This window comes from Dendrobates tinctorius, unplaced genomic scaffold, assembly GCF_039654945.1.
Source record: "Dendrobates tinctorius isolate UK_male_01 unplaced genomic scaffold, ASM3965494v1 ptg000022l, whole genome shotgun sequence".
NCBI lineage: Eukaryota > Metazoa > Chordata > Amphibia > Anura > Dendrobatidae > Dendrobates > Dendrobates tinctorius.
This window is the reverse complement of record NW_027361690.1, coordinates 15,975,535-16,000,071: the sequence shown is the minus strand read 5'-3', so window position 1 is coordinate 16,000,071 and position 24,537 is coordinate 15,975,535. Positions and strand designations below refer to the sequence as shown.

At 45.7% G+C, this 24,537-nt stretch overlaps 1 long non-coding RNA gene across 1 annotated transcript in view; it reads left to right on the top strand.

Moving 5' to 3' along the window:
- Window positions 1-19,914, top strand: part of LOC141083947 (uncharacterized) — a 130,271-nt gene extending 110,357 nt beyond the window's left edge. Inside the window, exon 3 of the long non-coding RNA XR_012230861.1 lies at window positions 19,501-19,914. This is a non-coding gene — a long non-coding RNA (uncharacterized lncRNA). The remainder of the gene's footprint in view (window positions 1-19,500) is intronic.
- Window positions 19,915-24,537: the final 4,623 nt, after the last annotated feature.

Genomic DNA, 24,537 nt, shown 5'->3' with positions numbered 1-24,537 from the left:
TTATCCAGCACCCGTCTGACTGTGCCTGTGCTATTCTTCTTAAAACAACATTGCGTAACTGCTATGGAGTCCTGGGCTTAGAGTCCTTCTTGACTTGTCGGGTGTGCTCTCCCTACTGACTTTTTCCTATAGCCTACAATTACTTAACCCATAGCAGCTCCTCCTACTGTTAACCCTTATCTAAACTTCCTATCAACTATACCTAACAAGGCCCATTAGTATACCCTCATCTAGTGGCCCACAACAGAACTACACTTACCCATTTCTATGAACTCTATACTAATAGTGCCCTCCACTAATGAACCCGAAGGATGCACTGACTTACCCTAAACTTATACATCAATATGCAAACATAATACATTACAATACAATACGTACAACATGGTAACATATATAATGTGGCAGTACCAATGAGAACGGCGGTAATACACAATAGTGTAGCAGTACCATGGCACAATCATATCTTCACAATATTTACAATATATTAATATTAGAACGCCTTAAAGGGGAGGTGGCATTAAAGGGATATTCTACTTCAATCCCCTACAAAAGCTCCCAACAGTCTGATGTCCTGTGTGTGAAAGGTGGCTCCCGTTCTCTTTCAAGCCACTTAGGTGCAGCAGCAACTGATACTATTAGGCTGGAGTCACACTTAGCGTATAAACATACCGGGCGTATTGTACGGTCGTAATAAGCAGAAATGGTCCCTGAATAGTGAAACGTATATCATCCGTTGTCAAGGTGTGGCCACGTATTTGCGCATGTAAGCATCCGTATGTAATCCGTATGGCTTCCGTATGCCGAGATTTTCTCGCAGGCTTGCAAAATGGACATATAATGGAGCCCAATGACAGGTTGAAACCAAAACGAAAGAACAGATATATACACATAGAAGACATATATATACACTCACTGGCCACTTTATTAGGTACACCTGTCCAACTGTGTGTTAAGACTTAATTTCTAATCAGCCAATCACATGGCGGCAACTCAGTGCATTTAGGCATGTAGACATGGTCAAGACAATCTCCTGCAGTTCAAACCGAGCATCAGTATGGGGAAGAAAGGTGATTTGAGTGCCTTTGAACGTGGCATGATTGTTGGTGCCAGAAGGGCTGGTCTGAGAATTTCAGAAACTGCTGATCTCCTGGGATTTTCACGCACAACCATCTCTAGGGTTTACAGAGAATGGTCCGAAAAAGAAAAAAAATCCAGTGAGCGGCAGTTCTGTGGCCGGAAATGCCATGTTGATGCCAGAGGTCAGAGGAGAATGGGCAGACTGGTTCGAGCTGATAGAAAGGCAACAGTGACTCAAATTGCCACCCGTTACAACCAAGGTAGGCAGAAGAGCATCTCTGAACGCACAGTGCGTCGAACTTTGAGGCAGATGGGCTACAGCAGCAGAAGACCACACTGGGTACCACTCCTCTCAGCTAAGAACAGGAAACTGAGGCTACAATTTGCACAAGCTCATCGAAATTGGACAGTAGAAGATTGGAAAAACGTTGCCTGGTCTGATGAGTCTCGATTTCTGCTGCGACATTCGGATGGTAGGGTCAGAATTTGGCGTAAACAACATGAAAGCATGGATCCATCCTGCCTTGTATCAACGGTTCAGGCTGGTGGTGGTGGTGTCATGGTGTGGGGAATTTTTTCTGGGCACTCTTTGGGCCCCTTGGTACCAATTGAGCATCGTTGCAACGCCACAGCCTACCTGAGTATTGTTGCTGACCATGTCCATCCCTTTATGACCACAATGTACCCAACATCTGATGGCTACTTTCAGCAGGATAATGCGCCATGTCATAAAGCTCGAATCATCTCAGATTGGTTTCTTGAACATGACAATGAGTTTACTGTACTCAAATGGCCTCCTCAGTCACCAGATCTCAATCCAATAGAGCATCTTTGGGATGTGGTGGAACGGGAGATTCGCATCAGGGATGTGCAGCCGACAAATCTGCGCCAACTGTGTGATGCCATCATGTCAATATGGTCCAAAATCTCTGAGGAATGCTTCCAGCACCTTGTTGAATCTCTGCCACGAAGAATTGAGGCAGTTCTGAAGGCAAAAGGGGGTCCAACCCCTTACTAGCATGGTGTACCTAATAAAGTGGCCAGTGAGTGTATATATGTATATATATATATATATATATATATATATATACACACACACATACACACACACACACGTCATTGAGACACACACACACATATATATATATAAATATATATTTCTTGATTTATATATATATATATATATATAGAGAGAGAGAGAGAGATTTACATTTCATAGAGTTCTACATAGCAGAATAGCCGCAAAATCAATTGCCGGCTTCTGTAAAATCATTCCAAAACCCGACATGAAATGACACATGGTTTACATACAGTAAACGATTTTATTTAATGTATTTTTTATATGTCCCTGACTAATAATTGAATTATGGTTTATGTGTAAAATTTGGGACGTTTAGGTGTTAAATTAAGGGGTTAATTCATTGTAAAAAAATGTGTGGGCTTCCGCGGTAAAATCGCAACCAGAGAGGTAAAGCAGGTGAGTGAGGGCAGATTTTAATAGCCTTGAGAGGGACCATTGTTTTTGCCCCTCCGGCTACAAAAATCTGCCCCCAGACACCCCAGAAAAGGCGCATCTATAAGATGCGCCTTTTCTGGCACTTATCCTCTCTATTCCCATTGCCCTGTAGTGGTGGCTAATGGGTTAATATTAATGGCTTAATGTCACCTTGCTATTGGAAGGTGACATTAAGCCGATTAATAATGGAGAGGTGTCAATAAGACACTTATCACTTATTAACCCTAAACTATTAAATGGTTAAAAAACACACACAGACATTAATGAAAAATTATTTTAATGAAATAAAGACACCTAGTTTTTGACCAGATTTATTCCTCTGCTAATCCAAAACTAAACCATCGACCTGTAACAAAAATAAAACAAAAAAACAACAATATCCTTACCTCTCCGATGGTCAGTCAGGTCCCCCGCTGTAATCCATCAGAAGGGGTTAAGTGTTTTAGACCAGGACCGATGCTAATGCGACCAGCCCGCTCTAAACCACTGTCAGAATGAATAATTTCATCTCTGTGCAGCCTCCCTGGCTGCTCGGAGATGAACTAATGAGTATGGGAAAGTTTCTGCATTTTTTTCCACGCTCATCAGTTCACCTCAGGTCAGCCGGGGACTCCTGTTGACGTCACTGAGGCCGCGCGGAGTCCCTGGCTGAAGCAGAGAGCACCCGCTCCTTCTGCAAATGACAGCCCCCTGTCTCTCCTCATAGGTTCCTGCTCCTGCTCTCTCTATGATGGATCAAGCATGGTCGGTAGCTGTTTTGGGCCCCTCCTCCTTCATGGCCCCGGTGCGCATGCACCTGTTGAACTGGCAGTATGTCCGCCTCTGAGTGGGAGAATGAGATAAATGTCAGAATCAAAGAATAAGAGAGGAGCATAAGACAGAAGAAAAGCACTAAAATTGTCAGAACGAGGAATGTGCTCGGCCTGACATAATCATGATTGTAATCAACGCCACCATCATAATATAACAATAATAAATTTTATTTCTATAGCTCCGACATATTCCGCAGCACTTTACATTTCAGAGGGGATTTGTACAGACAATAGACATTACAGCATAACAATAATCACATAGTTTATAACAAATACCAAGAGGAATGAGGGCCCTGCTCGCAAGCTTACAGTCTATGAGGAAAGAGGTAGACACGAAAGGTGGGTGGTAACAGTTGCCCTGATTGTATGGACCAGCCATAATGTTAAGTGTGTAACAGTACAGACGCAGAGGGCTAATATATGCATAAAGCATGTGGGAACATGATGCGGGGAACCTGGTTATGGTAAAACTTTTGGCTGTGCCACACAGGGATAAATTAGGTTAATGTGTTGAGGCAATAGGCCAGTCTGAAAAAATGCATTTTCAGGGCACGCTTAAAATTGTGGGGATTGGGGACTAATCGTATTGACCTGGGAAGTGCATTCCAAAGAATTGGCACAGCACATGTGAAGTCTTGGAGACGGGAGTGGGAGGTTCTGATTATTGAGGATGCTAATCTCAGGTCATCAGCAGAGCGGAGGGCGCGGGTAGGGTGGTATGCTGAAACAAGGGAGGAGATGTAGGGTGGTGCTGAGCCATGGAGGGCTTTGTGGGTGAGGGTAATAAGTTTGTACTGAATTCTGGAGTGGATGGGTAGCCAGTGTAATGACTGGCACAAGGTACAGGCATCGGTGTAACGATTGGTGAGGAATATGATCCTGGCTGCTGCATTCAAGACAGATTGGAGAGGGGAGAGTTTGGTAAGAGGGAGACCAATTAGAAGAGAGTTACAATAGTCGAGACGAGAATGAATAAGAGAAACAGTAAGAGTATTGGCAGAGTCAAAAGTAAGAAAAGGTCGAATTCTAGAGATGTTTTTGAGATGCAGATGACAAGAGCGAGCCAGTGATCGAATGTGGGGGGCGAAGGAAAGTTTGGAGTCAAGCATGACCCCAAGACAGCGGGCATGTTGCTGAGGAGTAATAGTGGAACCACACACAGAAATGGCAATGTCGGGTATAGGTACATTATTAGAGGGAGGAAACACAAGGAGTTCAGTCTTTAACAGGTTCAGTTTCAGATATAGTGAGAACATGATGTTAGACACAGCGTTTAGACAATCGCCGGTGTTTTCTAGAAAGGCTGGCGTGATGTCAGGAGAAGAAGCGTATAATTGGGTGTCATCTGTCATCAGCATAGAGATGGTACTGGAAACCAAATCTACTGATTGTTTGACCAAGAGGGGCAGTGTACAAGGAGAAGAGGAGGGGGCCTAGAACCGATCCTTGAGGAACCCCAACAGTAAGGGGAAGGTGAGAGGAGGAGGAGCCAGCAAAAGATACAGTAAAGTAGCGGTCAGAGAGATAGGAGGAGAACCAGGAGAAAATGGTGTCCTTGAGGCCAATGGAATGGAGCATAGTGAGGAGGAGCTGATGATCCACAGTGTCGAATGCTGCAGAGAGATCCAAGAGAATTAGCATGGCGTAATGACCATTTGATTTAGCTGTTAGTAGATCATTAGAGACTTTAGTGAGGGCAGTTTCAGTAGAGTGTAAAGAGCGGAAACTGGATTGGAGAGGGTCAAGAAGAGAGTTATCAAAGAGATAGCGGATCAGACGGGAGTGGACCAGGCGTTACAGGAGTTTAGAGATGAAGGGAAGATTAGAGACAGGTCTATAGTTAGTGGCACAGTTTTGGTCGAGGGATGGTTTTTTAAGTAGTGGATGTATGATGGCATGCTTAAATGAGGAGGGAAAGATACCAGAAGAGAGAGAGAGGTTAAATATTTTAGTTAGGTGAGGGGTGACAGCAGGGGAAAGGGACTGGAGGAGATGTGACGGAAATGGGTCACTGGTGCAAGTGGTTGGGCGAGAAGATGCAAGGAGCCTGCTTACTTCTTCTTCTGTGACTGGTTCAAAATCAGAGAGTGAGCTAGATGCAGTGGGGGAGGGAGGACAGTGCATGGTATGAGGTGTTTTGGAGATAATTTCCTGTCGAATCTGGTCAATTTTTTCTTTGAAGAAATTGGCTAGATCATTAGCTCGGAGCTGGTTGGGGCCTGTACTCTTGGGTTGAGTAGAGAATGAAAAGTGTCAAAGAGATGTTTCGGGTTATTGGACAGTGAAGTGATGAGGGTGTTGAAATAGGTTTGTTTGGAGAGTTGAAGGGCAGTGTTGTATGTTCGAAGCATAAACTTATAATGGATGAAAAGTCATCAGGGCATTAATGCCCTTACTATTGTATGGGATCCGGTGAGCAGTAGCCAATGGGGGGTCCGTATGCGCTGGTAGCCCGGGCCCTCCTCTCTTCTGCTTGTCCGGTCCCAGGCGTAATATTTCAGGGTTGCTGCAAGCCAGATACATAACAACACTGTGGTGATTTAAAGATACACCTACAGTGTTGTGAATGCATCCGGCGGGCAGAAATCGATGCTGTACCTTTAAGCCGCAGATGTAGGCTCGAGTGCATCATGGTCCTGACGTAAGTCATGCGACAAGCTGTGCATTCTTTTTCATTCCGGAGCAGAGCAGCACGTCATGTTCGTGGGAGACAGGAGACATTGAATTTGGCGGCAGGCAGTATGAGGACTCAGAAGAGGCTGCAGAGGGAAATGAGGTGAGGGGAGTGAGGAGATGGGAGGCTGCTGAGAAGATGGGAGGCTGCTGAGGAGACGGGAGGCTGCTGAGGGGACGGGAGGCTGCTAAGGAGACGGGAGGCTGCTGAGGAGACGGGAGGCTGCTGAGGAGCTGGGAAGCTGCTGAAGAGATGGGAGGCTGCTGAGGAGATGGGAGGATACTGAAAATCTGGGTGGCTGCTGAGGAGATGGGAAGCTGATGGAGAGTTTGGAGACTGCTGAAGAGATGGGAGTCTGCTGAGAAGAGTGTGGATGCTACTGAGAAGAGTGGGGAGGCTGCTGTCTGGCAGGGTGAGGCTGCTGAGGGAATTCTGTGTTTGGCAGGGGGAGGCTGCTTACGGGAGTGAGGTGAGACTGCTGAGGGAAGTCTGCATCCAGCAGTGGGAACCTGCTATAGAGGGGTCTGCATCCTGCGTCCAACAGGGTGAGGCTGAGGAGACAGCAGCAAGGATGGCCAGGGCTAGTCGACGAGGAGTGGCGGCACCGATTGCATTTTAAAAGGGTGCCCAACCTTTGTGGACAGGTAGGAAGAAGAATAGTTGACAAATAGTGTGATCTCCATTATGCTTGACTACTTGATATTTTTTTCTGTTATCACTTTTTGAGTTCTCATGTTTTGGGGTGTATTTACAATATATTCTAGAATTTATAGGTTTTTAATGAATACCAATAAAGAGATTTTTTGGTAGTGTATAATCGGTGAATATATATGCAATATAATACACTTTTTACATATATTATCCCTTAACACCCAATGACGTGCAGTGTCCGTCATTGGACGCCTCCCCTTGTTTGGTGCAGGCTTCGGCCATGAGCCCGCACCTTTTCCAGCACATGACAGCTGATCTGATCAGCTATCGTGTGCCCCTAACAGACGGGGTGGAATCACGATCCACCTGCAGCTGTTAACATGTTGAATGCCGCTGTCAATGTCTTACAGTGACACTTAACATGCACGCGCAGGAAGAGTGTCGCAAACCACACTCATCTGCGCCCCTGCCACATGACTGTGGGTCACGGATGGATTGGCATGACAACCTGGGGTCTGCAGCAGATCCCTGTGATTGTCATTTCCACTCTACTATGAGCATCACCCAGTGGTTGGCACTCATTGCAAATGAGCATTTCTGCTACATAGATCAGGGCAGAGACAATTTTGCGTACTATGTCCCCCCACCAGCTCAAGGAACCTGCACTTTCATCTGCACCTTCCTCTTTGTCACCGTGCAAGGTGGAATAGTATGCGGGAAGGGGAACCTGAGTTTCCTCTGGGTCAGATTCTGGCTGTGTAGAGAGTGAGGGGAATGTAGTGATCTGCGTCAATGTACCAGCAGAATCATCTAGCAGTGGCTTGGCATCAGTTCACTTGTGGCGTCCCCAGGAGTACGGTCACCACAGTGGCATTACCTTCCTCCTAGGGAGTGTGATGTCATGCTTGGGTGCAACGAAGGATCTCTCTAGCAGTTAAACCAACACACAACACATTTCCCACTCCACGCCAGCAGGGAGACCTCTGAACATGACTGCTGAGGAGCTGCTCTCTGTGGTCGGGAGGAGGTAAGTTAGGCCATTCTGTGCAGGGAAGGGGAAGTGTGTGGACGTGAGAAGGGGAGCTGGAGGATGAGCAGAGTTAAGGCTCACTTCTAGCTGGAGCGCATGGTCCGGATTCCGGTCTCCAAGTTTGTAGGGACACTGACGGTCCTGCAGCAGAATCTGGAGGAAGTAGCAGCTGTAAATGCTCTGTACCCAACTGAGGCTCGGAGGCCCCAGCATCGATGTGTGTGAGCCAGAAGGAAAAGGCTACGGCTGCCAGCCATACGAGAAAGTTCCAAAAGAGAGTCAACAAGGGGAACTTCATTGAACTCAGCACTGCGAGTACCTCAGATAAGTGCTAGAACGGAGGCCACACTACCTATCTGCAGAGAGAGAATTCCAAATTTGCTTCCAGGCTGACCAACTCCTTCTCCATCTGTACTCTGGGTCCTGGACAGCACCTACCAAGTACAGGTAAAGGAACTGCACGACTGTGTCTGTCATCTTTCTCCTGCGCCTGGCGCATGGCTCAGCTACATCCTGCACTGCACACCATCTCCTAACTCTTTCATCTGCCCTGCGACTACGGCCCTACCTGTGCAGGTCTTCTACATCTTAGCTGCACCACAACATCTGTCCACAGAAGCGACACTGCAGCGCTGTTCAATCTAATCAGAAACCAGAGGTGGCATCACGTATCATTCACCTATAAGCGTAATTCACCCCTTTGCATGGACGCCCAGGGCCACGGAACGGGTCACCACCACCGTGACACATCCCTGTGAGACACTGGCCTGATACCGATTAACCCCACTGCCCTGGCTGGCCACCCACACTCCATGTCAGATTCATCTTGGACTGGCGAATTCACGATTTGACTTGATAACCCATGCATGGTATGATAGAAAGAGCTACATGGACTAATGTGAAGTGTGGCCTGCTGCCTCATTCAGTTTGGTGGGGGTGCAGGACACAAGGAAAGGGGTTCTTCCTGACCAGGAGCCAGCACTTGACCACTCAGTGCTTGCATTTTTTGAAACTTCAGAAGAGGTGGGCATATTTGATGGAGTCTGTTTCGGCAATGTAAGCCTTTAAAAGCGGTTACCCTACTCCCAGAAAAGATATCATTCCAGACATTTCGGAGCCAGACCATGACGCAGGCTCAACACCTCCTGCCTTAGCTGCTATTGTGCTTTTGCAGTTACCAGCAGATTCACCACCACCATCATCACCAGCTGGCCCCCTTGCACCCACGTCCACGGTCTCTTCCACCAAACTTCAAAATTTTGCACAAAATAGACACAAAATAACATCAGATATATGGCACTGTATCAGAAATGTACAGCTCTATTCAGTCAAAGGATAATTGTCTATCTCCATATATATTCCATCAGTCACACAGAGACTCTCACAGGCTCAGTATGGATTAGACAAGAATATAAAAAGTAGACAAAGGCTCGGCAGCCGTTCTCAGGCCCAGTATGGATTCGACAAGATTCTAGAAAGTTGATAAAGGGTACAGATTCACCGGGTAACACGTATATATGTAGCATAGTTTACACATTAAAAACCTATGTCTATATATCAGGAGGCAGGCTCAGATGGTCTCAGGCCCAGTATGGATTAGACGTGATTGGACAAAGGTGAGAAAGGGTACCATATCACTGGATAACAGGTATGTATAGCATAGTTTACACATTAAAAACCTATGTCTATATAACAGGAGGCAGGCTCAGACGGTCTCAGGCCCAGTATGGATTAGACGTGATTGGACAAAGGTGAGAAAGGGTAACGTATCACCGGATAACAGGTATGTATTGCATAGTTTACACATTAAAAACCTATGTCTATAGATCAGGAGGCAGGTGTAATGGTCAACATGTGACTGGACACAGCGCCTCCAGCAGGGCGAATTTATGACACACGTGACCCTGGATACAGCGCCTCCAGCGGGGCGAATTTAAATAATACCGGGACGTGCAGCCGGACACACCGCCTCCAGCTGGCGAATTTAAAAAGTACACGTAAAACTGGATACCCCGCCTCCAGCTGGCGAATTTAAATAATAAGGGGAAACACAGGAACAATTACAGTGGTGGGCCCTGTAATAGGAGTATAGGGACGTGGAGACCTCCTGAGCTCCCCTGAGGCTGCGTCCCTACACTCCTTACGTTCCCTATACAGGCTCCGTACCTGTCGCCGCACGCGAACCTTATGCCCTGACTCGCCCTGAACCTAGTCCCTCGCTAGGGCATTGGCCGGTGCGGAAACTAATCCCACCACTGCACTAGATCACACATAAGGAAAGTCACAAACAGGGGAAATAGAAAACTTAGCTCTCTCTGTGCAAATGCTCCAGCACAGAGTCCAGCAACCGACTGCAGCCTTCCTCCTGAATAGCTGCCACCAAGTTCAGTCAGTGCTGCAAAGAACTCCCTTCTGTGACTCCTTCCACACCAGGACTCAGACTGAGCTGAGCAATCTCTCCAGCTCCTTCCACCACCAAGGTTGGTTGCAAATGAACAACTATCACCAACAGTGATTGAATACCCTGAGACTCATTTATAGAGCCTCACACCTGATTTGTAATTACAAATTAAACCTACCACTAAGGTGCGATACCACTCCCCACCACCGGGCAACTTAGAATGAAAGACACCACGTGTGATAATTCCAATGGCCACCGGGGGCAATCACGTCACACTTTGCACTTGACAAAGTAAAAAAAATTCACTTTGTCCAATTTAAAACTGTCAGATCATGACAGCAGGCTCAGACGGTCTCAGGCCCAGTATGGATTTGACCAGCTCGTACAAAGTTGAGAAAGGGTACATTATCACTGGATAGCAGGTATATATAGCATAGTTTAAATATTTAAAATCTCCATGTTCTCAGTATGGATTAGACAACAATCTAAAAAGTAGAAAAAAGGAAATGTATTTGAAGCGTACACCAGTATACACTTTTGGTGGTATTTTTAAATCTTCATATATATTTCTGTCTCAGTAAGACAGTCCAGACTCTCCGCAATAGGAAATGAGATGCATACAATTACTGACATAAATTCTAGTGATTGCAGAAATCTAGGAATTCCTATTCACGGGATAAACTTCCGTCACAATTCTCAGAGGTGATGCAGACCCTCAATTAATTAGTGTGTGGAGCCAGCGAAAACCTTTCTTTGTGAAGAAAGTGTTGCTGTATCGCAGTACCGTTGATCCCATCGCCATTACTCATATCCATATAATTTTGATCACAGGGAGAGATGTAAACATGGTGCTCACTGCCTATCATGCTCTGTCACGTAACTTTGGAGTGCAAAAGATAGAAGCCACAGGCCGTAGGCGATTCATTTGGATTGGCATGAGAGGGCACATTTAAAAATGTGCACTGGAATGTCACATGTCTGTGGGTAGGAAAACTGTGAAAGCTGATGAGAAACCACCACTGCATCTCATTCTGAGTTGACGTCCATAACAAATGGAAGCCATTCATCATCTGAAGATAGAGCCCAGCAGGACAGGGCATAGCTACATCTCAACCATCATCTATCATTTCACCAAATTTGTATTGGCAGTCCCAGTGAAGTATTTAACAGGCCAGACTACACAGTGGTGGAGCAGGGAGATGTAAGTATTGCAAGTGCTGGTGCCTTGAGCAAGCGGGGGGGGGCACACTCGTGGGCAGCGGTACTGGCACCGGGCCCCTCATAGTACGCCGGTGTGTCTGACGTCCATAAGAAATGGAAGCCATTGGTCATCTGAAGCTAGATCCTGGCCATCGGGACAGGGCATAGCTACGTCTTAGCCATCATCTTCTATCAGTTCACCAAATTTGTAGTGGCAGTCCCAGTGAGGGATTTGACAGCCCAGACTACACAGCGGAGAAGCAGGGAGAGGTAAACATTGCAAATGCTGGGGCCCTGCCCAAGCAAGGGGGGCCCACTCGTGGGCATCGGTACTGGCACTGGGCCCCTCATAGTACAGCGGTGTGTCTGACGGCGGGTGTGCACACCCCACCGTCAGAGACACTTGATTGCACTATGAGGGACCCTGTGCCAGTGCCCGTGCCCAAGAGTCGGCCCACCCACCTGTCCAGGGCAACGGCACTCGCACGGTTGCGTGCGCTAGGTGGTGACCCCGGCCATGGGGGGAGGAGGCAGCCCAGTTAGGGAGGTTTACAAAATGGCATATGTTGATGTGGGACATTCACCTGCTGCTAAAGGTGAAATTGGTCAAGTCCCAGGAAGAGGCGGACCAAAGAAAGCCATTTTTCTGTCAACCTATGTGTCATCAGGGTAAGGTGTGACAAAATCCTTGGAAACCCATGCATGGTTCATTTTAATGAAGGTTAGATCATCCACATTTTGGCTCGACAGACGGGTCCTTTTTTCTGTCTGTTTTTTCTGGATTGATTCAGCAGCACTGAAGACTCTTTCCGATAGCACACATGCAGCTGGGCAAGCGAGCTCCTGTAAGGCATATTGTGCCAATTCAGGCTAGGTGTCCAGTTTAGCTGCCCAATAGTCAAATGGGAATGACCTGTGAGGGAGAACATCGATATGGGAGGAAAAGTAGTTTGTCACTATAGTTGACAAGTGCTGTCTCCTGTCACTTTCAATTGATGCAGTATTACCAGTCGTGTGAGCGGGACTTGAAAAATCAGTCCACAACATGGTCATGAAACCCCTGTCTCCAACGCCACTTCTGATGTGTGCACCACCAACACCTCTTCCAAGTTGCCCCCGGCCCCTACTGCTCGTGTGACAACCATCACTGCTGCTGTGTGCTGGGAATGCCTCAACCAACTGGTTTACCAGAGTTGCTTGTTTGCTAGCCAATATTAGGTCTAGGTTCTCCTGTGGCATGATGTTTGGAATTTGCCTTTATAGCGTGGATCCAGGTTGCTGGCCAACCAGTAGTTGTCATCGTTCATCATTTTGGCAATGCGGGGGTCCCTTTTTAGGATCTCCAAGGCATAATCTGACATGTGGGCCAATGTTCCCGGTGTCAATGATGCACTGCGAGTGCTGGGTGGAAGAGCACTTTCAGGCAAATCCACATCCCTCCAGTCACACACAAACCCAGTACCAGACCTTGCCACGCCAACATTTTCTCTTGCCCCACGAGAAGCATCCTCCTCTCCTAAATAATCATCCCCATCATTATCCTCCTCCTCCTCTTCTTCCTCCACCTCGTCCACGACAGTTCCCTGAACAGACAATGGCTGACTGTCATCAAGGCTTCCCTCCTCCTCTTCCTCATCATCCTCGGCTGCAGACGACTGCTCCTCGATGTGCGTCAAAGTTTGCATGAGCAGACGCATAAGTGGGATGCTCATGCTTATGATGGCGTCGTCTGCGCTTACCAGCCGTGTGCATTCCTCAAAACATTGAAGGACTTTACAGAGGTCTTTCAGCTTCGACCACTGCACACTTGCCAACTCCATGTCTGCCCTCAAAGTGCCTGCCCGTGTATCCTCCCACAAATGCATTATGGCCTGCCTCTGTTCGCACAGCCGCTCAACCATGTGCAGGGTGGAGATCCACCTTGGTGCAACGTCGATAATTAGGCGGTGCTTGGGAAGGTGGAGTGTTTTGAGTTTATTTTCCCCTTCACCGTCGACGTCTGATGAACTCCCTCTTCTACTGAAGGAAGGTAGTGAGGCTGATTACCAAACACCTGATCTGGTGGATGATGACTGGGTGGCAGGAACTTCTGACTGGATATAAGGCAGCCGACGCCCTTCTGAGTCGCTGGTGATTTCTCTGCTGGATTCTTGGAGACCAGTCTGATTCCTGCTTCCCAAAGATAAGTTTTTGCACTGCTATTGAACTTATTAGTTTTGTTTTGTTTACCTTGTTTTTTGGAGTTCAGCCATCCCCGGTCTGGGCTGTGCTGAGTTCCATTTTTGTCTCTGATCAGTTTGTCTCTTTGCTCTGTCTTCAGAATTTACCTGAGTGCTGATATAGTCATTTTGAAGTCCTAGCGACTTCAGGCCCTGTTTTTTCTATCAGACGGTTGGGACATTTTTTGGTAGGGTTTTTTATGGATTGCAGACAGCAGCTTTTCTATCCTGTCCTTTTTAGTTAGCTTGGGCCCTATCGTTTGCTCAACCTATCTTTCTATCTGTGTTAGTGTTTTCATCTTGCTTCACCGTCATTATATGTTGGGGGCTGCCTATTGCTTTGGGGTCTGCTCTGGGGCAGTTTAGATTTCCCCTTTCTTTATTTAGGCCTATTTAGTTCTCCGGCTGTGATCGAGGGGTCTAGGGCACCGTAGGAACCCCCCACGGCTACTGTTAGTTGTTGTGGATAGGATCAGGGGTCTGCAATCCGATAGCCACCAACCTCTCTGGTTTTCTGGACTTAGCCTGTATTTTTGTTTTTTCCTCCTTCGGTGACTCATTCATAACAGTGGAGCAATCGCTGCAGCTTCTGCATACGACTGGAGTGTACCGGCGACCGGCGGATGTGCGAGCACAGTCTTTGAACCTTATGGAGCAGGCCTATTAACTCCGGATAATTAGTGAGGAAGCACTGCACCACCAGGTTCAAGGTGTGAGCCAAGCAAGGTATGTGTCTGAGTTTTGAAAGGGCTATGGCTGCCACAAAATTCCGGCTGTTATCACTAACTACCTTGCCTGCCTCAAGATTTAGACTGCCCAGCCATGACTCAGTTTGTCGCTGAAATTAGTCGGCCAGTACCTCCGCCGTGTGTCTATCGCCCAAACACATCATCTGCAACACAGCCTGTTGACGCTTTCCACTAGCTGATCGATAGTGGGACACATCGTGTGCACCACTGTCAGCTGCGAATGCAGTGCTCGTGTGACTGCGCTCTGTGGACGAGCTTACGCTTCTGGAGGAGGAGGGTCGAACGCCTACAGCCAACTGTTTCCTATACCGTGGGCTAGGCAGCACTGTGCCATCACAGCTCTCCCCTGTGGACCCTCCACCACATTAACCCAGTGTGCAGTGATGGACACGCAACGGCCCTGGCCATGCCTACTGGACCATGCATCAGTTGTGAGGTGCACCTTTCCACTCACTGATTGCTTGAGTGCATGGACAATGCGGTCTTTCACATGAAGGTGGAGGGCTGGGATGGCTTTGCGAGAAAAGAAGTGGCGACTGGGTAGGTCATAGCGTGGTACTACGTAGGCCATGAGTTTGCGGAAAGCTGCGCTTTCAACCAACCGATAGGGCATCATCTCTAACGAGATTAGTTTGGCAATGACGGCGTTCAAACCCAGTGCACACGAGAGGATGAGTACTTTCTTGTCCTACTCATAGTGTCTGATAGGGTGAGCTGGATTTGAGAGCTGCATATGGTGGAACTAGCGGTGGTCATGGCGGACTGAGAGAGGGTTGATGATGGTGATGGAGTTGGTGTTCTTTCTGATGGCCTAGATTCAGTCTTTCATTGCAATAACAGTGTGATTCCCTGACTGATTTGCCCATGCGACGACAACTCAACATTTGCTGCTGGTGGTTTGCTAACCGGTGGACTTACAGTGGGGGAAACAATGTAGCATTGCTGACTACCTTCTTTGGGAGCAGTAGCACATGTGGTACGTGAGTTTTGGTAGTCCGTCCACGCTTGCAAGTGCATGGTGGTTAAATGTCTTAGCATGCAACTGGCATTCAAATTTCTCAGATTTTTCCCTCAGCTAAAGGTCTTTGCGCACTTCTTACAGATAACCTTTGCCTGATCATTAGGATTTTGGACAAAGTGCCACACTGCACTCTTCCTACTATGGAAGACATTTTGAGGCCTTGCACGCAGTGCTATTTTGACCATCTGGCCAAGCTGTCCTGCAACTTTTTTGTTTTTTGTAACCCGTTTTTGGACTGCTCCGGGCCTGCCAGATAACAGCTGTTGCGATGTCGATGCCCGCTGCAGATGCTCCTCCTCTTCTGAGCTATTGGCAGTGGCACCCTCTACCCCCAATGGATGCCAATCTGGGTCAACAACTGTGTCATCCATCACCTCCTCTTCAATGTCATGTGCCCCTCCCTCTGTGTCATCGTGTATGGTGGTATAGTATGCGGGAAGGGGCACCTGAGTTTCATCTGGGTCAGATTCTGGCTCTGTACACTACGAGGACAATGTAGTGCTCTGAGTGAATGAACCAGCAGAATCATCTATCAGTGGCTGTGCATCAGTACACTACATGTCAGATTCATCTTTGCCTGGGTAATTCACGATTTGACTTGATAACCCAGGCATGGTATGTGAAAACAGCTCCATGGAGTAATCTGTAGTGTGACTTGCCACATCCTTCAATTTTGGTTGGGGTGAAGGACACAAGGAAAGGTGTGGTTCATGAACATGAGCCTCCAATGATGACTCAGTGCTTTTATTTTTAAAACTTCAGAAGAGGAGGCAATAGAGCTGGAGGCTGAGTCAGCAATGTAAGCCAAAACTTGTTCTTAAAGCTCCGGCTTTAAAAGCGGTTTACCTACTCCCAGAAAAGGGAGCCTTCGAGGTCTTGTGGAGCCAGACGATGACGCAGGCTCAACACCTCCTGCATTAGGTGCTATTTTGCTTTTGCCAATACCAGCAGATCCACCACCAACACCATCATTACCAGCTGCCAACCCCCGCCCACTTCCACAGACTCTTCCACCACACTTCCTCATTTTTGGGGAAAATGTACCCAAAAAACCAACAACTATATGGTACTGTGAAACAAGGTACAAGGTGTATATAGTAGTGGGGAGAATTGAAATCTCTGTAGACTTCAGGACACAATTGGATTCGGTCAGGCCCTGTTTATTTTACACCGCAATGTGACAGGCAGATTCTGGATGGTGTAATAAATGTGGATAGAGGACTGTGGAGATTTGGAATCTCTCTACACTTCAGGACACAGTTGGATTCTGTCAGGCCCTGTTTATTTTACACCGCAATGTGACAGGCAGATTCTGGATGGTGTAATAAATGTGGATAGAGGACTGTGGAGAATTGGAATCTCTCTACACTTCAGGACACAGTTGGATTCTGTCAGGCCCTGTGTCTATAACACCGCAATGTGACCGGCAGAAATTGCCTAGTGTATGACAAACTACAAGGTGTATATAGAATTGGGCAGAATTGGAATCTCCCTAGAGTGTAGGTCTGTAAGAATGGACAAACTCCTCGACTTTTCCTTACAGAGTCACACACGTAGATAGCTTCAATTTGGCCGTGATAACAGCCGTTACACGGTACTGAGAGAGGAGCGTGCACGTACACCACTGTACGGTGTATGTAAAATTGTCAAGGTCCGTGTTTTTGTATACGGACTGACACACGCTGACTCTCTCTATTTTTGAATGTAATCAAACAGCAAATATACTAAACTGTTTGAAAAACGGACAAAACTATAAGGTGTAGGTCTGTAAGAATGGACAAACTCCTTGACTTCTCCTTACAGAGTCACACACGTAGATAGCTTCAATTTGGCCGTGATAACAGCCGTTACACGGTACTAAGAGAGGAACGTGCACATACACCACTGTACGGTGTATGTAAAATTGTCAAGCTCCGTGTTTTTGTATATGGACTGACACATGCTGTCTCTCTCTTGTTTTGAATGTAATCAAACAGCAAATATACTAAACTGTTTGAAAAACGGACAAAACTATAAGGTGTAGGTCTGTAAGAACGGAAAAACTCCTCGACTTTTCCTTACAGAGTCACACACGTAGATCACGTAGATAGCTTCAATTTGGCCGTGATAACAGCCGTTACACAGTACTGTGTGAGGAGCGTACACCGCTGTACGGCGTGTGAAAAAATGAACGCTCACTACCTCACCAGGACAAAACAATGCAATTTGGATTGCTTTTAAAAAAGCAGTTTCAACACCAGTGTGCACATAGCAATGCAGCTAGCCTTAAAAGGCAGGCTAATCACCACCAGCACTGCTGCACAAAAGCAAAAATCTTCACCTTTCACTGCACAGTAACTATAGTGAAAAGCGCTAGCAGCAGAAGCAGTTTTTTTTTCTTTTTGCCTTCCTAACGTTCTCCCTACAGAATCAGCAGCTGCAGCAGCTCTCCCAATTCTGAGATCAGCATGAGTAACTTGGCGGTCGGAACCACACAAAGCAAGCCAATCACTTGCATGCTCTTCTCCAAGATGGTGGCGACCGCTGCCTATGTCATCACGTTGCCCCCAGTGTCCGTTCTTCCTGATTGGCTGAAAAAGGGCGCTAAAGCATCTTTTGAAACGGAACTTTGGCGCTAAAGTCGCCGACCTCGTGGCTGACCTCACCCTAAGGTCGGGTTTCGTTTCATGAAACCCGACTTTGGCGAAAGTCAGCGACTTTTGAATTTTTTCGACCCGTTTCGCTCAACTCTAGTATTGGGTATTTTAACAAATGTTTAATAGGTTAGAGTAGAGTAGGGCCAAAACAAAAGCTGATAGCTATATATGTGATCTGGGAACTGTTAGGGTCTGTGCACACGGTGCGGTTTCTACTGCGGATCCGCCACTGCGGATCTGCAGCAGAACTGCAGGTGATGTACAGTACCATTATAGCCTATGTAAAAAAAAAACCGCTGTGCACATGCTGTGGATTTTTCCGCGCGGTTTTAGTGCGGAAAAATGTCACTTTTTTTGTGTGGTTTTGCTGCAGTTTTCCACCTGCTCCATTCTACAAATCCGCAGGTGGAAAACTGCACAAAAACGGCAGTAAAACCACAAAAAAAGGAAGAAATCCGCAGGAAAAATGCAGGTCATTTGACCTGTGGATTTAGTAAAATCCGCGCTGAAAAATCTGCGGGAGGATCCGCACCGTGTGCACATAGCCTTCATGTGTGATTGGTGAGGACTATTGTTGATGAAATAGCTATAGCGCTTACCGAACAGCTGCCTTGAGAACCTGGATACCTGAAGCGCTCCCGATGATCAGCTGTTTGGAGCCCATCTGTTTGGCTCTTCATGTGACTTACACAGATGTGACACATGCAGCTGTGGCGCCGAACAGTTGTTTATCGGGAGCGCTCCAGGTATTCGGGTTCCCAAGGCAGCTATTCAAAAGTGCTTATCCAAAGCTATTCGATCAACACTAGTGAGGTTGTGGTGCAGAAGTGGAGTTTTTCCAAGAGTGGGCTGTGGGACTGTGGAAGATTCGAGTGGTGGAAGTGGAGCTGGGGTGGAGCCTAGGCAGTCTCAAGGGTGCCCAAAAATTTTGACAGTATGGGGCCCTAAAATTCCCAGTGGCAACCCTGATTGTAATCATCAGAGCAAGTCCTCATAGATACTCACCTGGCTGAAGGAATGTATCAGGGAGCCAATAAGGAAACATCTGCTGGGAGAGCTGTGTCTGCGAGCAGGAATGTGTCACAGAAGCAAGGTTCACCAGAAGGAAAAAAACACTTTATAGCTTGCGCTGCTTGAAGAACGTCTCTTGCTGCAAAAATGCTAGATTAAGGTTCTTTTATTGGAATTCTTGTTTATACACTGTACTGGAATCTTTTTCAAATTAAAAAAAATAACTGTTTTTTTTTCTTCATTTGAATAACACACCAATATGGCATAGAAACAAGTTGCCCAATACCAGTAAAACCTTCATGTACCATTTTTATGCAGCATGAGACAGTCTTCTAGCCAAGCAGCCTATTTTAAAGTGTTTTTTTTAGTCTGGTGAATTTTACCTCTGGGTCCACCCCAGCAATAAGGTAGCAGAAGTTGTACCTTTCAATCAGGGTCTACAATGCTTATCTCCTAGGTGAGCCTTACCATATTTTTTTTTCCTTTTTATCCTCCTCTATTAGGGTCATCCTATTTTGTGGGCTCTTTCCCTCCACAGCTTTACCACGGATGCAAAGTTGTTATTTCTCACCTGGTGAGGTGGATCCTTAAAGTCCCTATTTCGGATGAGTGGTTCTTATGCAGTATGGACAAGTGGTACAGAGGAAGCAGAGCAGACAAGCTGGAACCACAGTGGCAGAGAAAGCAGAACTGGAACAACAGCAACTGGTATGAAAGAGATGAGACAATGACAACTGAGACAACTCTTGTAGTAGAGCTGAGCAATGGCAACTGATGCAGCAGAGCTGGAACAGAGATGTAGCAGAGTTGGAACGCTAATGTAACAGTGTTAAAACCGCGATATAGTAAAGTTGTAGCTGCAAGAAGAACAGACGAGACTGGCCAAAGAAAAGAGAGTTTACTGTGCTTAGAATTGGAATCAGGAGAGAATTGAAATAAAAGTAAAAGGAGAAACGCCAGCTCTGTATTATGCGGCTGTGTAAATTGTGCTATTGCAAAGTAAAGGCGATTCTTGAATGAATACTTTGCTAAGTATGTGCATTAAGATACATTTTCATCATAACACAGCTTCAAAGTAAAGCTGTTACCAGAAAATGAACTATTGTTTGAATCAGATTTTTGTATTAAATTTGATTTTTAACCCCTTCACCCCCAAGGGTGGTTTGCACGTTCATGACCGGGCCAATTTTTACAATTCTGACCACTGTCCCTTTATGAGGTTATAACTCTGAAATGTTTCCATGGATCCCGGTGATTCTGACATTGTTTTCTCGTGACATATTGTACTTCATGGTAGTGGTAAAATTTCATTCAAATAACTTGCGTTTATTTGTGAAAAAAATGTAAATTTGGCAAAAATTTTGAAAATTTCGCAATTTTCCAACTTTGAATTTTTATGCCCTTAAATCACAGAGATATGACACACAAAAAACATAATAAGTAACATTTCACATATGTTTACTTTACATCAGCACAATTTTGGAACCAAAATTTTTTTTGTTAGGAAGTTATAAGGGTTAAAAGTTGACCAGCGATTTCTCATTTTTGTAACACCATTTTATTTTTACGGACCACATCACATTTGAAGCCACTTTGAGGGCTCTATATGATAGAAAATACCCAAAAGTGACACCATTCTAAAAACTGAACCCCTTATGGTGCTCAAAACCACATTCAAGAAGTTTTTTAACCCTTCAGGTGCGTCACAGGAATTTTTTGAATATTTTAAAAAAAATGAACATTTAACTTTTTTTCACAAAAAAAATACTTCAGGTTCAATTTTTTTTATTTTACCAAGGGTAACAGGAGAAATTGGACTACATAAGTTATTGTGCAATTTGTCCTGAGTATGCGGATACCTGATAAGTGGGGGGGAACCACTGTTTCGGCGCATGGCAGAGCTCAGCACGGAAGGAGCGCCGCTTGACTTTTTCAATGCAAAATTGGCTGGAATTCAGATCGGACACCATGTCACGTTTGGAGAGCCCCTGATGTACCTAAACAGTGGAAACCCCCCACAAGTGACCCCATTTTGGAAACTAGACCCCACAAGGAACTTATCTAGTTATGTGGTGAGAACTTTGAACCCACAAGGGCTTCACAGAAGTTTATAACGTACAGCGGTGCAATTAAAAAATCATATTTTCCAAAAAAGATTTTTTCACTACCAATTTTTATTTTCCCAAGGGTAACAGGACCTTAAAAGTTATTGTGCAATTTGTCCTAAGTACGATGATACCCCATATGTGGGTGTAAACGACTATTTGGGCGCATGGCAGAGCTCAGAAGGGAAGCAGCGCCATTTGACTTTTTTGGCTGGAATTGAGATCGGACACCATGTTGCGATTGGAAAACCCCTGATGTACCAAAACAGTGGAAACCCCCCACAAATGACACCATTTTGGAAACTAGACCCCCTAAGGAACTTATCTAGATGTGTGGTGAGCACTTTGAACCCCCAAGGGCTTCACAGAAGTTTATAATGCCCAGGCATGAAAATAAAAAAATCATATTTTTTCCACAAACATGATCATTTAGTCACCAATTTTTTTATTTTCCCAAGGGTATCAGGAGAAAATGGATGCCAAAACTTGTTGTCCAATTTGTCCTGAGTACGCTGATACTTCATATGTGGGAGAAAACTACTGTATGGGCACACATCGGGGCTCGGAAGGGAAGTAGTGACGTTTTGGAATGCAGACTTTGCTGGTATGGTCTGCGGGTGTCATGTGCATTTGGAGAGCCCCTGATGTACCTAAACTATTGAAACTCCCCACAAGTGACCCCATTTTGGAAACGAGACCCTCCAAGGAACTTATCTAGATGTGTGGTGAGCATTTTGAACCCCCAAGTGCTTCACAGAAGTTTATAACGCCCGGGCGTGAAAATAAAAAAATCATTTTTTTCCACAAAAATGATATTTTTGCCCCCAATTTTTTATTTTCCTACTGGTAACAGGAGAAATTGAACCCCAAAAGTTGTTTTTCAATTTGTCCTGAGTAGGCTGATACCCTATATGTGGGTGTAAAACACTGTTTGTGTGCATGGCAGAGCTTGGAAGGGAAGGAGCACCATTTGACTTTTTCAACGCAGAATTGTCTGGAATTGAGATCAGACGCCATGTTGCATTTGGAGAGCACCTGATGTACCCAAACAGTGGAAACCCCCCAATTATAACTCCAACCCTAACCCCAACACACCCCTAACCCTAATTTCAGCCCTAACTCTAGCCCTAGCCCTAACCCTAGCCCTAATGGGAAAATGGAAATAAATACATTTTCTTTTAATTTTATTATTTTTCCCTAACTAAAGGGGTGATAACAGGGGGTTTGATTTACTATTTATGGCGGTTTTTATTTTTGGCGGCTGTCGCACGCTAAAAGACGCTTTTTATTGTAAAAATAGTTTTTGCATCACCACATATTGAGAGCTATAATTTTCCCATATTTTGACCCATCGAGTCATGTGAGGTCTTATTTTTTGAAGGATGAGTTGACGTTTTTATTGGTATCATTTTCGGGCATGTGACATCTTTTGATCACTTTTTATTCCGATTTTTGGGACGCAGAATGAACAAAAACCAGCGTTTCATGAATTTCTTTTGGGGGGTGCGTTTACACCGTTCCGTGTGCGGTAAAATTGATAAAGCGGTTTTATTCTTCGGGTCAGTACGGTTACAGCGATATCTCATTTAGGTTTTTTTATGTTTTGGCGCTTTTATGCAATGAAAACAATTTTATATAAAAAATAATTATTTTTGCATTGCTTTATTCTGCGAGCTATAACTTTTTATTTTTTTCCTGATGATGCTGAGTGGCTGCTCGTTTTTTGCGGGACGAGATGACATTTTCAGCAGTACCATGGATATTTATATGCGTCTTTTTGATCGCGCGTTATTGCTAGAGTTGAGCGATACCGTCCGATACTTCAAAGTATCGTATCGGATGGTATCGGCCGATCTTTAAAAAAAGTATCGGTATCGCCGATTCCGATACCGGAAGTCCCATTCAAGTCTATGGGACTTCCGGTATCGGAATAAGAAAAACCCTTTCCTGCCCTTGTACAGCCTCTCTGGGGTCTGTACGGGCCTTTCGGGGGGCTGTGCCGGCCTGCCAGGGGGTCTGTGCAGGCTCCGGTGGTCTGTGCCGGCCTGCCGGGGGGCTGTGCCGGCCTGCCGGGGGGCTGTGCAGGCTCCGGGGGGCTGTGCCGGCCTGCCGGGGGGCTGTGCAGGCTCCGGGGGGCTGTGCCGGCTTGCCGGGGGGCTGTGCCGGCCTGCCGGTGGTCTGTGCAGGCTCCGGGGGTCTGTGCAGGCATCGTCCGATGGGACTACAAGTCCCATCGGGCGATGCCTGCTACCATGACAGTGATTGACACATTAGCCAATGATGGGACAGTAGTAGTCCCATCATCCGGCTAATGTGTTAAATGTTAAAAAAAAAAAAAAAAAAAAAAAAAATAATACTACATACATACTACATGCATGCTACATACATACTACATACATACTACATGCTACATACATACCACATATATACTACATACATACAATACATTCATACAATACATACATAGACATACAGTACATATAACATAGAGTAACATACTTACCAATACTTGTCACATTGTTCCCCGAAGCCATTGTCTTTTCCGGAATAAATATTAACATAACAAACCACAAAAATACTCACCCACGATCCGAAGCAGTCCACGAGTGTGTCCCACGACGATCTTGGGTAGAGAACTGCAGCATCAGCTGTTGCTGCCGTTCTCTACGGGCTGCAGGAATCCAATGACGGAAGGTAGGTATCCTTCCGCACTGTATTCCTCCGCCACTTAAAAAAAAAAAGTCCCTAGTCTCACTTTATGCCATTGCTGTGTGGGAAATTCCCACGCAGCAATGGCATAAAGTGAGACTAGGGACTTTTTTTTTTTTAAGTGGCGGAGGAATACAGTGCGGAAGGATACCTACCTTCCGTCATTGGATTCCTGCAGCCCATAGAGAACGGCAGCATCATCTGATGCTGCAGTTCTCTACCAAAGATCGTCGTGGGACACACTCGTGGACTGCTTCGGATCGTGGGTGAGTATTTTTGTGGTTTGTTATGTTAATATTTATTCCGGAAAAGACAATGGCTTCGGGGAACAATGTGACAAGTATTGGTAAGTATGTTACTCTATGTTATATGTACTGTATGTCTATGTATGTATTGTATGAATGTATTGTATGTATGCAGTATATATGTGGTATGTATGTAGCATGTAGTATGTATGTAGTATGTATGTAGCATGCATGTAGCATGTAGTATGTATGTAGCATGCATGTAGTATATATGTAGTATGTATGTAGCATGCATGTAGTATATATGTAGCATGTATGTAGTATGTATGTGGTATGTATGTAGCATGTAGTATGTATGTAGCATGCATGTAGTATATATGTAGTATGTATGTAGCATGTAGTATGTATGTAGTATGTATGTGGTATGTATGTAGCATGTAGTATGTATGTAGCATGCATGTAGTATATATGTAGTATGTAT